This window comes from Chiloscyllium plagiosum, chromosome 9 (genome assembly GCF_004010195.1).
Source record: "Chiloscyllium plagiosum isolate BGI_BamShark_2017 chromosome 9, ASM401019v2, whole genome shotgun sequence".
Classification (NCBI taxonomy): Eukaryota; Metazoa; Chordata; class Chondrichthyes; order Orectolobiformes; family Hemiscylliidae; genus Chiloscyllium; species Chiloscyllium plagiosum.
This window is the reverse complement of record NC_057718.1, coordinates 84,513,613-84,528,455: the sequence shown is the minus strand read 5'-3', so window position 1 is coordinate 84,528,455 and position 14,843 is coordinate 84,513,613.

Sequence of the window (14,843 nt, the reverse complement as noted above, 5' to 3'; positions counted from 1 at the left end):
AAAGCTACGTTGAGCATCAAGCAAAGTCAACTGTTTGTCACTTGAAAAGTCCATATGGCGTGACCTTGATAGGAACTTGACTACCTGTTTTGCCTATTCTCTGAGTAACTTGTTTAGGCTAATATCACCAACTACAAACTAAAAAACAAACATGATAAATAGCACAGCTGGACTAAATCGCCCTCTGAGGTTAAATTGGTGAACGCACAGGTCGATTGAACTTGGAAGTGTGCCCATAAATGAGCTCTACTTATCCATGAGCCATCATACAGGTACTGTATAAGTGCCCAATTAAACCATTAATTTGCTCCTAAACCATTAAGCTGATCAATTTGTCTAATTGATTGCTACTCAGGACAAAAGCAATTCACACCAGGTTTCATCATTAACTAGAAAAAAACTATTTATTGTAAACACATATTATTTAACAAATGGCAGAGGAAAATAAAGAATTACTAATCTACTGCTGTGCAACTTAAACTATACCCCTTTAAAACCCCAAATACAAATACATGCATTCACAAATCAGACAGACTAAAGGCAGGCAGTAGCTACAAATGTTATGGAAAAATATAAACAGGGAACACCATGTCTGTAAATCTGAAAGGGTGTGTTGAGTTGTCTCTCAATTATTTGGTTTTAGCAAAGATGAACAGTGTTGTTTCTAGAACATTAGTTGTTCTTTGATTCAGTAATTAATTAGGTAGATCTAGATCTTTTCCTGTCTTAGGATTCTTTAAGTTTTTTTTGTCTTACATAGCAAAATGGGAAAGAGAGAAGGGATAGTTTGAGAATGAGGATGTGAAGGTAGGGGTTAGTGAGGTTGGAGGAGTAAGGATGGGTTAATGAGAGCTATGGGAGTGAGGATGGGGTTAGTGAGTTTTGTGGAAGTGAGGATGGGGTTAGTGAGGACTGTGGGAGTGAGGATGGGGTTAGTGAAGACTGTGGGTGTGAGGCCAGGGTGTGTTGAGATGTGGGGAATTGAGAACAGGGGAGTGAGGATTGGTGATAGTAATGACAGTGAGTTAGTAAACAGTGTAGTGAGGACGGAGGGAGGGTAATGAGGATGGGTGGAGTGAGGACAGGGGTGGACAGGTGTTATGAAGATGTGGGTGTACCTTTAAGAGAGTTAAAAGCAGCAGAACTACAGGACACAGCACCAAATGTTCTCAATAAGGCAACAATGTATGTAACACTGGGTTGAACAACTCAAGTAGTTTGTTGCCTAGAGACAAAAACAAATTCGAATTCAGCCAATCAGTTTAAATTATACCCTGAAAAAAATGCCAATTTCCAAACAACTTTGAATTGAGTATATTGACAATAGTAAAAGCCAATTACATACTCCGTTGCTGTTGGGTGTAAGACCGGGAGAAAATTGAACAGTTGAGAGGAGAACTTCCAATCCTAGCATGTACCAGACTGCATGAAGAAAACATCTCTCTTAAAAGTACCTTTTCAATCAGTAAACTGTAGTGCAGAAATTCCTAACAAAGGGAAAAGAAGACATAGGAAGATCCGAAGACAAGAACCTACAGCTGCCTGGTTTTGAGATAAGCAGTGTTGTTTTGTAAATCTTAATTGGGAATTTTATTGGATTAGTATTGTAGAAGATAGGTTAGAGAAAGAAATTGTAAATAGTGGTTAGTTAATTATTCTCTGTTACACTTTAAGAAATAAAGTTGTTAATTTTACGTAAATAGTCCTTGGCCACTTGAATTTTTACAAATTACTGCAAGGGATAAATCTTTTCGGTGTTGCTGGTTTTAAATTAAGCAGGAGGGTTTACCCAGTGTCGTAACAGGTAAGAGCAGAGAGGGTATGTGGTGATGGGGACGGTGGTGGGAGGATAACAGTGACGGGGGTGACATGATCAACAGCCCCACCCCCACAACCTACACCCTCTCCCTCTCCTTCTCCCATGCCACCTCTTTTGAACTCCCTCTCCCCAACCCCTTCCTTCCCATCTACAACACTCCCCCACTACCTTTTCCCCTCCCCCTTCCTCATGTTCTGCTCTTCAGTTCCGAAGTAGATTCACAACAGACACAAAATGTTAACTCTGTTTCTCACTCACAGATGTTGACAGGCTTATTAAGTTTCTCCAGTGTTCATTGTGGCCATTTCAAGTTTGCAGCATCTGCAGTATTCTGCTTTTATTTGCAAGCTTAAAGTCAAACCCGTTTGTGCCAGTTCCATTTAACGCACACGTGAATTTTATCAATAGGCACAGCCTAAATCAAGTGGAGAATTTGTCAAGGTGTTTGGAACTTAATTTAATCTCGGACTACATGAGTGAAGATGTTCAAGCAAAATTCCTAATTTTGTCAGCGGTTTCCTGAAAAAGATAGTTTGCTTGAAGACATTAATATTTTGCTGAGAAACATTTGATTCATCAGCAAAGTAAGGTGCTATATTTATAATTCTATTTAGTAAGATTAGACTAGTCTCTGGTGTACTGATGGGAGATGCAGTTTAGAACAAAATGATTCAATATCCCCCTGGTGTCTGATTATTTCAGATGCAGGGAGACTGCGTTTATGATTCCGGACCTTGCTATTACCCGTTCTCTTAGGTTGATTTGGTATGATTAATTGGGTGATTAAATCCACTTATTGCTCAATGCTTTGCTTTTTACTGAATCATTTTGATGATCATTGAAATGGCACTTTGGGGTGAGCTGTCCGAAATTAATTCTACTGTCATGCTTTCTCCTTTCATTAACTATTTCAAATGTTTATTCGCTATTCCCTAAAACAAGGTAGTGGCTTTCACTTCAGCTGTTCCAATCTTGGGGAATCTGGCAAATTTCAGTTGGGATTGCCACAAACTGTACAAAACCTTTGCAATGAAAACTACAGATTGTAAAACCCTGCTACATAAATACAGACCAGGCGGTAAAATTGGATATGGATTGAGAACAGGAATTGCAATGTACAATGACTTGTTGCTTCTAATTCAGGCAATGCAAACTTTCTGTTGCTTGCTGCAGTGAAAATGATCCTCACATGCAACCATTGCCAAGTTTGTTAATAAGTAACTGTACATCTAAGCTAGCTTACAAAATCACAAGGTCAGCTTGCATCAATTAACAACAACTTTGACCTCTTAACAGGGAGTTATAGCTGTAAATGCTGCCTCATACCAACTGTGCACTTAGCCTCTCACAGCTGCTCAGATTGTTGTCATCCATGTTGAGACAGTGCAGTCCACAATTCAGCCAAAACCACTTGTAGGTGCCCTGTAAGACCTTTGGTTGTGTCCCTCATAAGGTCAATAGCCTCACTTTATCCATGCTGCAGCCACTGCAGGGAGCTCTGTATGGATGTACAAAGAGGACAGGCGCAGACATGATGGGCCAAATTACTTGCTTCAGCAGAACAATTCTGGGAATCTATGACAAGGAAAGGTGCAACAGAAGGCATATGCTGAGCTCAGTTGTCACTAATGATGGAAGAGGCTATCAACTTCTCAGGACCAGGAGTTGAAAGAAACAGTTAAGATAAACCTGTAGATGTAACAGGGAAGCAAACTCTAATGTTTGAATACTATAAAGGTATGCTGTTGGTATAGATAGGATTGTATTTTATTGTGTTTTGAAATATTTCACATTGTGTGTTATGAAAATAATTTTGTTCATTCTACTTTATTTCATTTGTTTTGCATAATAAACTTCTATTTTATTGTTAAAACCAAATCTACATGTTTGTTTTTCAGTGAAAGACTACTTCATTAGAATATATTTTGTTTTATTTTTATTTATCAAGCCAGATTTCAGTCTGGGATCTGATTTGTCTGGTAATAGCATTAGCTGGGAGCATAAATCTACCTCTAATATTAACTGATATCATTAGCAGTTCCTTCTCTTTGGATACTATGCCACACTCCTTCAAATTTTCCAGCATCACCCTTTTCCCAAACTTGATCTCTCTGTCCTTGAAAACTGCAATTCTGCATCCTTTTCCTTCCATTTTCTGGTTACAAAAGAAGGTTTCCCAAACTGTGGGTCGCAACTCCTACCGGGGTTGGCTGATGAAATGTGGGGGGATCTTGACTCACAACTCTGTAATGGTAACTAGGGAGTACAACAGAGCATTTCCTGAAATGCTTAACTCTGGGCACAGGCTCAATGGCCAAGTTCTCCGTCAATCACGACAATCAGGAACTAAAACAGTCGATCTGGAGAAGACCTTCATGTCGCCCTGTTTTAGGAAGGATATTATTAAGCTAGAGAGGCTTCAGAAAAGATTTACCAGGATGTTGCCAGGAATGGAGGGTTTGAGGTTTTATAAGGAGAGGCTGAGACCTTGATTCACAGGAGCATAGGAGGTTGAGGGGTGAACTTATTGAGGTTCATAAAATCATGAGGACTATAAATAAGGTGAATGTCAAGGGTCTTTTCCCTAGTGTTGGGGAATTCAACAATAATGGGGAGTGTATCTTTAAGGTGAGAGGAGAAAAATTTAAAACAAGACATGTAGAATGAACTTTCAGTGGAAGTGATGGATGCAGGTATAGTTACAATGTTTGAAAGACATTTAGATAAATACATGAAAAAGAAATGTTTGGAGGGATATGGGCCAAATGCAGGCTGGTTGGACTGAAGGTTCTGTTTCTGTGCTGTATGACTCTATAATAACAATCATTGGCCCATTAGGACACACCAGAATTGGTGATGTTCCTCCTTTCTTTTGGGTTCTGTCAGAGAGTAAAGGAACCTGCTCTGACCAGTGAGTTTATTGTGGCTGCAGATAGTTCTTTCAAAGCCCACCTCACAAACCCATTGATTGCAGGCTGACTACAAATGACTCCTTGTCCCTGCAAATGTGAGTGAGAGAGAGAATGAAAATAAATGTGACAGAGAGGGAGTGTGAGACTGAGTGAGTGCATATGGCAGAGGATGAGATAGTGTCTGAGTTAGTAAATGAGAGTGAGAGAGAACAACTGGGCGGCACGGTGGCACAGTGGTTAGCACTGCTGCCTTAGGCGACTGATTGTGTGGAGTTTGCACATTCTCCCCGTGTCTGCGTGGGTTTCCTCCGGGTGCTCCAGTTTCCTCCCACAGTCCAAAGATGTGCAGGTCAGGTGAATTGGCCATGCTAAATTGCCCGTAGTGTTAGGTAAGGGGTAAATGTAGGGGTATGGGTGGGTTGCGCTTCGGCGGGTCAGTGTGGACATGTTGGGCCGAAGGGCCTGTTTCCACACTGTAATGTAATCTAATGTAATCTAATCTAAAAAAAACTGCATCTGTGACAAACAGCAAATGAATGAGTACGTGTCTGTGTGTGTGAATGTGAGAGAATTAGTGTGAGACTGAGTGACAAAGATTGAGAAAGAGTGTGAGAAAGTGAGTATGGCTAGCTGAGAATGAATGCAATAATGTGTAGACAGTGAGAGAGTGTGAAGAAGTGAGAATTTATGGAGAGTGACTGCGTGAACAAGTGTGTGAAAGAAAGAGAGTGAGCGAGCGATTGTATGTTATATAATGCCAGCATCTGCTCACACACTGAATCCCCTGCCCCCAACTGCTGTCACATCTCAGACTAAGGGTCCTAATAACTTTCAATTCTCCAGCTGGGTCTCATATGGAAAGACGTTTGAGAAGCACTGACAGACATATGATACGACAACAAAACATTTAGCTAAACTGGTCCTACTGCTGGTTATGCTTCATTTGAGTTTCCTCCCATCTTTTCTCATCTAGATCTACCATTACACTCATCATTACACTATCATTATAGAATCTCTACAGTGTGGAAGCAGGCCACTTGGCCCATCAAGTCTACTGCAATCGTCCAAAGAGCATCCCACCCAGATCCAACTCCCTACCCTAGCACTGTAACCCTGCATTTTCCATGGCAAATCTACCAAGTCTCTACAGGGCAATTTAGCATGGCCAATCCACCCAACCTGCACATCTTTGGACTGTGGGAGGAAACCAGACCATCCAGAGGAATCTCATGCAGACACAGGGAAAATGTGCAAACTCCACACAGGCAGTCACCTGAGAGTGGAATCGAACCCAGGTCCCTGGCACTGTGAGAACAGCCGTGCTAATCACTGAGCCACTATTATCCCTAAAGAGATGAATTCTCTTTTCCACATGTTTGCCACAACTTTAATTTGGCTTCAAAGGATTTCAAACATGAAAGACAAAAAAGTAGCTTTTAAAGCCTTTGCAGTTTGGCATTGACTCTGCAAACAGATACTGCATAAAGGTGACTTTGAATGTCAAGACATTGATCCTCTTAGGATTGTTCAGTTCAACCATAGGTATTGCCTTCCTCTCCGTGACAATTTTCACTTTGTTCCTCTATTCACCTATTCCCTTTTCCTTCATTCAAGTGCTTGTTTACTTTCCCCTAAAATGTATCTGTTCTATTCAGTGCATTAGCCCCTTGTTACATCAAGTTCTCACCACTCTTTGGTAAAGAAGTTTCTCCTGAATTCCTAATGAATAATATATGGGCTATCTTAACAGTGGTGCTCTTCCACCGAAGAGGAAATATTGGGCCGGATTTTCCAACAAATGGCAATCTCCCGCAGGTTCATTTTAAACAAGACGAAAGCGTTCCACCCGCGAGATTCCGACTAGAGCTCCTTCAGAAGTGTGGAGTCATATTTCCATTCTGACAGGGCAGAATGGTCAAAAGGAAGGTAAACTACACCACCTTTCCACAGCAGTTAGCTGCTGTATTCTGGGATTATCAAAGTCCAGAATCACAGACAGCCACTTCAAATACTGCTGTCCAAAGGTATAAGACAAGTGTGAGGGATAAGATGCCAGTTAAGTAGGGGTCAAGTTGACATGTGGGCATGGGACAAGGGAGCCAAGGAGAGTGATACAACGTTTAGGGTTGGTGGAAGAAATTAGGTCTGGTATTTAATGCTAATAACATATTTACATTATCTGTCAGGGGCTGAACAGAAAAGAAAGCAGTTTAATTTAATTTTTGAGAGAAAACTAAAGCATTGAACTCGCCCACTGTTTTAATGCGATGACTGAGTTTGCTTTGCCTTAGTGAGTCTTCCCATATCTATTGGCAATGAAGATGCTGCTACTCAAAACTATTGTTCCCAATCCTCATCTATTAATCTGGAAAGCGAAGTTCATTGTCAGCAAAGGTTTTTTAAAAAGATCTGGTAACAGCCATAGGTAGTGTTGAACAGGATTACAGTTTACAGTGAAAGTCTCCTCAAGTTCAGAAAGTCAATGGCACCTACGTAAAATCTATAAATTCCAACAAAGGCAGATTACTCTATTTGACCTTCAGTCTGCTGTTTATTTGCAGTTCTATGACATCAGGTTGAAGGTTTTCGGATAAATCAGCAGCTTCAATATTGACTTTTGTGGTAAAAATATATAATTAAAATTCTTCCATGTTTCCATGTTTGAATTCACATTTCTGAAGCAAATTTGCACATTCCCTAGGATATTCCTCTGTTGTTCGAGATTATAGAATCTCTACAGTGTGGAAGCAGGCCACTTGGCCCATCAAGTCTACTGCAATCGTCCAAAGAGCATCCCACCCAGATCCAATTCCCTACCCTAGCACTGTAACCCTGCATTTTCCATGGCTAATCTACCAAGTCTCTACAGGGCAATTTAGCATGGCCAATCCACCCAACCTGCACATCTTTGGACTGTGGGAGGAAACCAGACCATCCAGAGGAATCTCACGCAGACACAGGGAAAATGTGCAAACTCCACACAGGCAGTCACCTGAGAGTGGAATCGAACCCAGGTCCCTGGCACTGTGAGAACAGCCGTGCTAATCACTGAGCCACTATTATCCCTAAAGAGATGAATTCTCTTTTCCACATGTTTGCCACAACTTTAATTTGGCTTCAAAGGATTTCAAACATGAAAGACAAAAAAGTAGCTTTTAAAGCCTTTGCAGTTTGGCATTGACTCTGCAAACGGATACTGCATAAAGGTGACTTTGAATGTCAAGACATTGATCCTCTTAGGATTGTTCAGTTCAACCATAGGTATTGCCTTCCTCTCCGTGACAATTTTCACTTTGTTCCTCTATTCATAAATCCCGATCAGCATTCCTCACTTTACAATAGTAAAGAAAATCTAGGTCATTCAGTAACACTTGAAACTTATAGCTGTTTAAAGAATTATTTTTAATAAAGATTATGTTTGATGCTACTTTCAACATTACATTGATCCGACTCTGGGGCTGTGGGCAGATTCTCTTAATGAATGAAGCAGCGGCATCCAATCAAATAACTCAGATCATGTTTGAGGTGATCCATTTCTTTCTCGATGAGAGTGAGTAACCCCCTTTGAGATCCAAGCATGTCTTGAACACCACAGCAAATACTAGGACAATTAGGTTTGTCAAATGATAACTGAAACCTGTGCACTGCTGATGTAACCTTTTCAAAAATATCTTCCCCTTTGGTGGTGTCATGCATTGATGCTAAAGAAAGTAAATCCTCTCTAGCTCTCAAAATCTGCTGTGATTCTATGCACCACAATTACAGATGGCCTGCACTTATTATGTCTGTTATCTCATTAATAGCCAGAGATTGGAATTTGAAATCACCCGCAGAATCTTTAGGAGGCTTTAAAGTCCTTAATCACTATCCACTCTAACACGATCCTGGAGACAAGTATGCACTCTGAAATAATGTAAGCTTCTCTGGAACCAATAAAACTATGGTCTCAACATTGAAACAAAAACAGAGCACCCTTTGAGCCTGCTCCACCATTCGATACGATCATGGCTGATCATCCAACTTAATACCCTGTTCCCACTTTGACCCCATATCCTTTGACCCTTTAGCTCTTGTAATTATATCTAGCATATTCTCAAAAACTGTTCTATGTTTTGTCTTTAACTGCTTTCCGTGGCAGAGAATTCCACAGACTCACCATTCTCTGAGTGAAGAAATCTCTCCTCCAGGATCTCAATGATTCACACCTTTAGAAACTCACCCTTCGAATGAGGTCTTTTTTTCTGCAATGAGTTCACTCAACACTTAACTGGCTTGAGTAACCCATACCTTGTGAATTTTGCATGCTGCCTGTCCAAATTCTTTCTAAGTGTTCTTGTTTTATTTCTTCACATTTGTTGAACCTTTGTATTCTAATGTCATTCCATGTTGGTTTTTTAATGTGGTAGAAATATTTCCTCCACAGATCAGGCTCAGGGCTTGCATTTCACCTCCACAAAGAAATGCTGCTTGCCTATTTTTCATTAAACACCCCACAATCTGCAACTACCCTTCTCACTTTACTCACAGGAGCCATCTTGTGTTCATCCTACATTGTGCATTCGATACAGAGCTCTGCTGGTGGTTCTCCACTGTTGTCTCCTGCTGTTTGTCTGTCAGTGGGTCCCAGGCTTTCTCACTGTGCTCCACTGATGTACATCTTTACATATGGTTCCTGCAATTTCCAACTCCTTCCTTGGCCCGGCATGGCAGTCTCTCAGCGAGGTGTGGCGGTCTTTTGGGGGTGGTGGCGGTCTATCAGCCCAGCGTGATTGTCTTTCAGGGGCCCATGATGATCTTTCGGCCCGGCATGAACTTCCAAGGTGAGTCCAGAGCAATCTCTCAGTCTGGAGATCCTCTATGTGAAGCGCAGCAGTCTAGAGTCAAGGCTCTGTGCAGACTGGAGACGAAGTGTCAGTGTGAACTGGGTTGGAAGGACTATTGTTCTGAACTTGTTATTTCTCTATTTTTTAACCTTATTCCTATGATCTGCAATGCTGGACTTCTAACATTTTTATTTTTCTAATTGTTTTTTTCCCCAAGATCTTGTACTGAAAAATCTGTACCTAGGTACCTTGTGCCTAAGATGGCACTGTTATTGGTGACTTATAAACTTTTCACTGTACTCATTTGAGTACATGTGACAATAATTCAATTCAATTCAATTCAAGTGCTTTCACTCTGTTTTCTTGGCAGTGAGTCCTGCACTCTCAAGCTGCTCCCTGTGATTCAATGCACCAGTTTCCCCAGGATCTTGCCAAAGGCTGGATTAATTAAAGCAATGGGCTGAATTTAGCCCCTGGGCCAGAGGTTCCCCATCTCTGCTTTACCCCTTTATTCTCACATTCTAAAACAATATTCCTTATTGGTGATGGTCATTACATTTCACTTTCAATAACTAAGACTCAACACGTCTTAATGTCTGTAATGTCTAATGTCTGCTATATTGAAATTAGTGACTTTTAATAAATTATATGGGGTAATTTGGGATTATGTTTACTGGTATCGTCAATGATCAGATTAATCACAAGCAACCTGCCTAGAAACAGCTATGTCACTGATTTCCTTCCTTCATTGCACTCCTAACAACTTAACAACAGCATGAAATATGTACTGACCCTTGTTTTATATATTAATTGCAGGGGTTAAAATGGAAAGTAGCATAAGATAAACTTCTTCTATCTTAAGGCATAAAATGAACATTAAGTTGCTGTAGTCTTACCAGCGCTGAGGCATAATCTCTCTACTTTTGCATTCAACTCCCTTCAGATAACCCATACCATTCTATTAGCTTTCCTGACTACTTACTGTACCTGCACACAGATCTCTCTGCATCTCAGAGCCCTGCGACTTTTCACCATTTAAATAACATGCTTCTTTTTATTCTTTCTGCCAAAATGGACAATTTCACATTTATCCAAATTGTAATCCATTTGCCCTACTTGCTTAGCCTATCTGCATCCTTATGTAGGCTCTTTATGTATTCTTCACAACTCCAATTCCTACTTAACTACTTTTGGTCCCTTCATCTACATCATTTGCATAAATTGTAAAGATTTGAAGCCCCAGCACCAAATCATGTGACTTCCAAGGGGATAAGCTTCCTGTTTTTCTGATTGTGTTCATTGGCAAGGCAAGGCTGGGGTTCTGAGGGTCTACAGGTAGGCAGTAAGTGAGCAAACACAAAGAGAGCAACTGAGTAGCCTAGAATCGTAGCCTGGTCCAGTCTGGGAGCTGGGTGTCTGTCCCTGTGTGTTGTGTCCCCACTGCAGCCTTCTGATGCTAATTGCTGGTAAGCCCTGCATTGCAAGACCTCACTGCCAGTGCATTGGAGAAGTAGCAGGCTGGTCACAAGAAAATGGCAGATTTCAGGTACCAGTACCTGTGGCTGAAGGGTACTGCAGCTAGTGTCTGTCAATCACCCTGTGAGCTGTGGTTTGGCCATAGGCAACATGGATGTCATTTGGAGCAAGCTGTGAGCTGTATGCACCAAGTGCACACTCTACTTTCCATGTTGAGTCTTCCTGACATTGAGCTTGTTTGAGTTTTGTAAGATTTGAGGCTGAATATTAGCAGGGTGAGTTGTGCCATTAACAAGATGTTTATCAGTTGAGAATCATGTCATGCTGCTTGTGAAAAGATAAAAGATGACACAATTGCTCCTGACCTTGCCACCCGATTCTGCTGCACGTCTTGCCATAGTCCATGTTGCTCAGACCCTTATTAAATCCAGCCTTTTATCTCTTGAAGTGATACTTGGGATCCCCCATCAAAAACCTAAGGCAGCTGCATTTCTTCATTTATCAGTCAATGAGTTCTGTAGTTTTAATATTACCCCTTGACAGCAAAAAACTTCTTACACTACCCAGAAATCAATGGACAGATGCCTCTCAACTGCTCTCCAGGATGACCTCAGAGGCCACTATTGAATCAAACTTCTCCAAAGAAGATGGCGGCCTCTCTCTCTCGCAAGGAGGTTAGTGTGATTCCACCAGTAATGCTTTCATCCTTAATTCTAAAAGCCAATGTTACTAATAGTAATTTGGCACACACTGAAATGGAAAACTGACATCAATGTTGCCTCCTTTTTTGCTCTAGATGTTATATATAATATCCTCTGCAAGGCATGTATAAAGCAAAATTCACAACTGCACCCTCTATTGCACCATATATGATATCACCTTCCGTCTCTAATACCTTAAAACTGTTGCTTCTCAAATTCTGTGCCCAGCATATTGCCCTGTCATAGTCACATCACAACACAACCAAATGTCGTAAATAAAGTCTTATGTGCCCATATAAGATAGTCTATCCTTCTTTAACTTTCTCGATTGTCTCCAGTTGGCCCTAATACCTTGCTCCAACTGTTTCCTTGTCATTCAGCTGTATGGAACTACATTAGTCTGGTTTTGTTCTTATCAAGACAATTATAGTCAGAGTATCACCTGCATTGGTTTAGGATCTATGCTTGGCTGTCTCCTACTTCCCATCTACGTGCTGACCAAGGTCTACCTCAATACTGCCCTTAGACCCCTGCATTGTGTCTACGTTTTCAGAATTTTTTTTTGATGTTCAGTACCAAATGGACAGAAATTACTGCCAGCTAAATATTGGGAAGAGTCACTATCTTCAGTCCCTGCCACAAACTCAATTCCCGAGTCACTGACCATATTATTCTCCCTAACAACAGAGACTAAACCTTCCTGTTATATTTAACACAAAAATAACTTTCCAACCATATATCCACAGCATCACCAATACCACCTACTTCACGTGGGTAGTATTGCCTGACTGCTGCATCAGCTATCTGCTGTTCAAATCTCCAGTTTGAATTCGAATTAGAATTCCTACAGTGAGGGGACAGGCCCTTCAGCCTAGCAAGTCCACACTGACCCTCTGAAGAGCAAACCACCCAGACCCATTCCCCTATCACTCTGCATTTCCACCCTGACTAATGCACCTAACACACACATCCCTGAACACTATTGGTAATTTAGCATGGCCAATCCACCTGACCTGCACATCTTTGGATTGTGGGAGGAAACTGGAGCACCCGGAGGAAACCCATGCAGACATGAGAACGTGTAAACTTCACACAGACAGTCACCTGAGGCTAGAATCGAACGCAGGTCCCTGGTGCTGTGAGGCAGCAGTGCTAACCACTGAGCCACCGTGCCGACCCTGTTTGTTGCCTTCATATCACCAATGCACTCTTGAATGTCCTGCCATATTCTATTCTCTGCCAACCAAAACTCAGCTGTCTATTTCCTAGTTTGGACTAAGTCCCATTCACCCTTCACCTCTCTGCTCACTGACTTATATTCACTCGTGAGTTAGCAGTATTTTGATTTTCAATTCTCATCCTTCATTTCAAATCCCTCGAGGGCCTTGCTCCCCCTTTCCCCCCCATTTCCATCTGTATTCTTCTGCAGCCTCTCAACCCTTCAAACTGCAATCTTATACAAAGCACAAATTGCTGGAGAAACTCAGCAAATAAGTTCAGAAGAAGGATCACTGGACTCGAAGTGCTAACTCTGCTTTCTCTCCACAGATGTTGCCATGCCTGCTGAGTTTCTCAGATTTCTGGCATCATTGGCTATTTGCTTTATTCTATGCATTTATCTAATTTTTAGCTGCTTAAGTGTCACTGATTATAATTGTGTTATAATTTGTGACCATCAAGCCGTGGAATTCCTTGAACTCTTTGACTGTCTTTTCTCCTTTTTAGAGTTTCCTTAAAACCTACCTCATTGCCATCATTTTGCTATTCTGCTTTGATGTCAAGTTTGGTTTAATAATGATTGTGTTAATTGCCCAGTGATCTTGTCCTTTGTTGCAATCATACAAGTTGTTGTTGATGAAGGTAGGCAACTGTGATTGATTAGGGAGGGTTTTGTGAACAAACATTTCCTAAAAAAATAAGCACTAATGCAGTTAGGAGGTAGCACGGGGTTAACAGAAAAAAACCAAGCATTTCCTGTACAAATGAAGTGCAAAAGAGGCTGCGACGCAGGCAATATTTTGAAATCAGTCCACAAATGTTTTACATCATAATACTTAAAGACAGCACTGAAAATGTGGCTATGCAAAATTTAGATTTTAAAGGTCATGATCACCATGCTGAAAATTATTTGCATTTTTCATTGGTATACAAATAAGCACTGACAGATCAATGCCAGGTGTTAACCCAAATGTCAAGTTGGAAAAATTGCAGACACTGCCACATACCAACATATATTTTTAACCTTGAATTTTTTGCCATCTACTGAAGATGGTGACTCATGGTGAAATGAAATTCTGCAATAACTAGAAGCTCTCTTGTCCAAGTGCTCCTTTGTCATGCCTAATTTTTTTACCAGCAAGTTTCAGGAGGGCAGACCATTAACTTGGTGAAAGACACTCTTTGGTCTGCCTGAAACGTGTTGGTCTTCCAGAGCAAGGATGTGAAGGTGCCGGTTGTTGGACTGGGGTGGACAAAATTTTAAAAATCACACAACACCAGGCAATAGTCCAACAGGTTTATTTGGAGGGTGTGCTGGAAAAGCACAGCATGTCAGGGAGCATCCGAGGAGTAGGAGAATTGACGTTTCAGGCATAAGCACTTCATCAGGAATGAGGCTAGTGGGCTTCCTCCAGGGCATTGGGTGGTTAGGACCTCCATCCAAGGCCCCAAAGTATCCTTCCACATCTGACAGAAATTTACCTGTACCTCCACTAATGTTATCTTTTGTATCCATTGCACTCAATGCAGTCTTCTGGGATTGTTGCACCTCTGGGATTTCCACACCAACCAACCCCTCGCCCCATGGCTGAACACTTTAAATCCCCCTCGCAGTTCACCAAGGACGTGCAGGTCCTGGGCCTCCTCCATTGCCTAACCACCTGATACCTCGAGGAAGAACACCTCATCTTGCGCATTGGGACCCTGAAATCACACAGGATTAATGTGAATTTCACCAGTTTCCTCATTCCCCCTCCCCCCACCTTATCCCAGTCCCAAGCCTCCAACTCTGCACCACCCTCTTGACCTATCCATCGTCTTTCCCATCTATCCACTCCATCCGGGCATTTTATTCCCCGCAGCGTCGCCAGAACGGGTCTGGCTTATACTCACT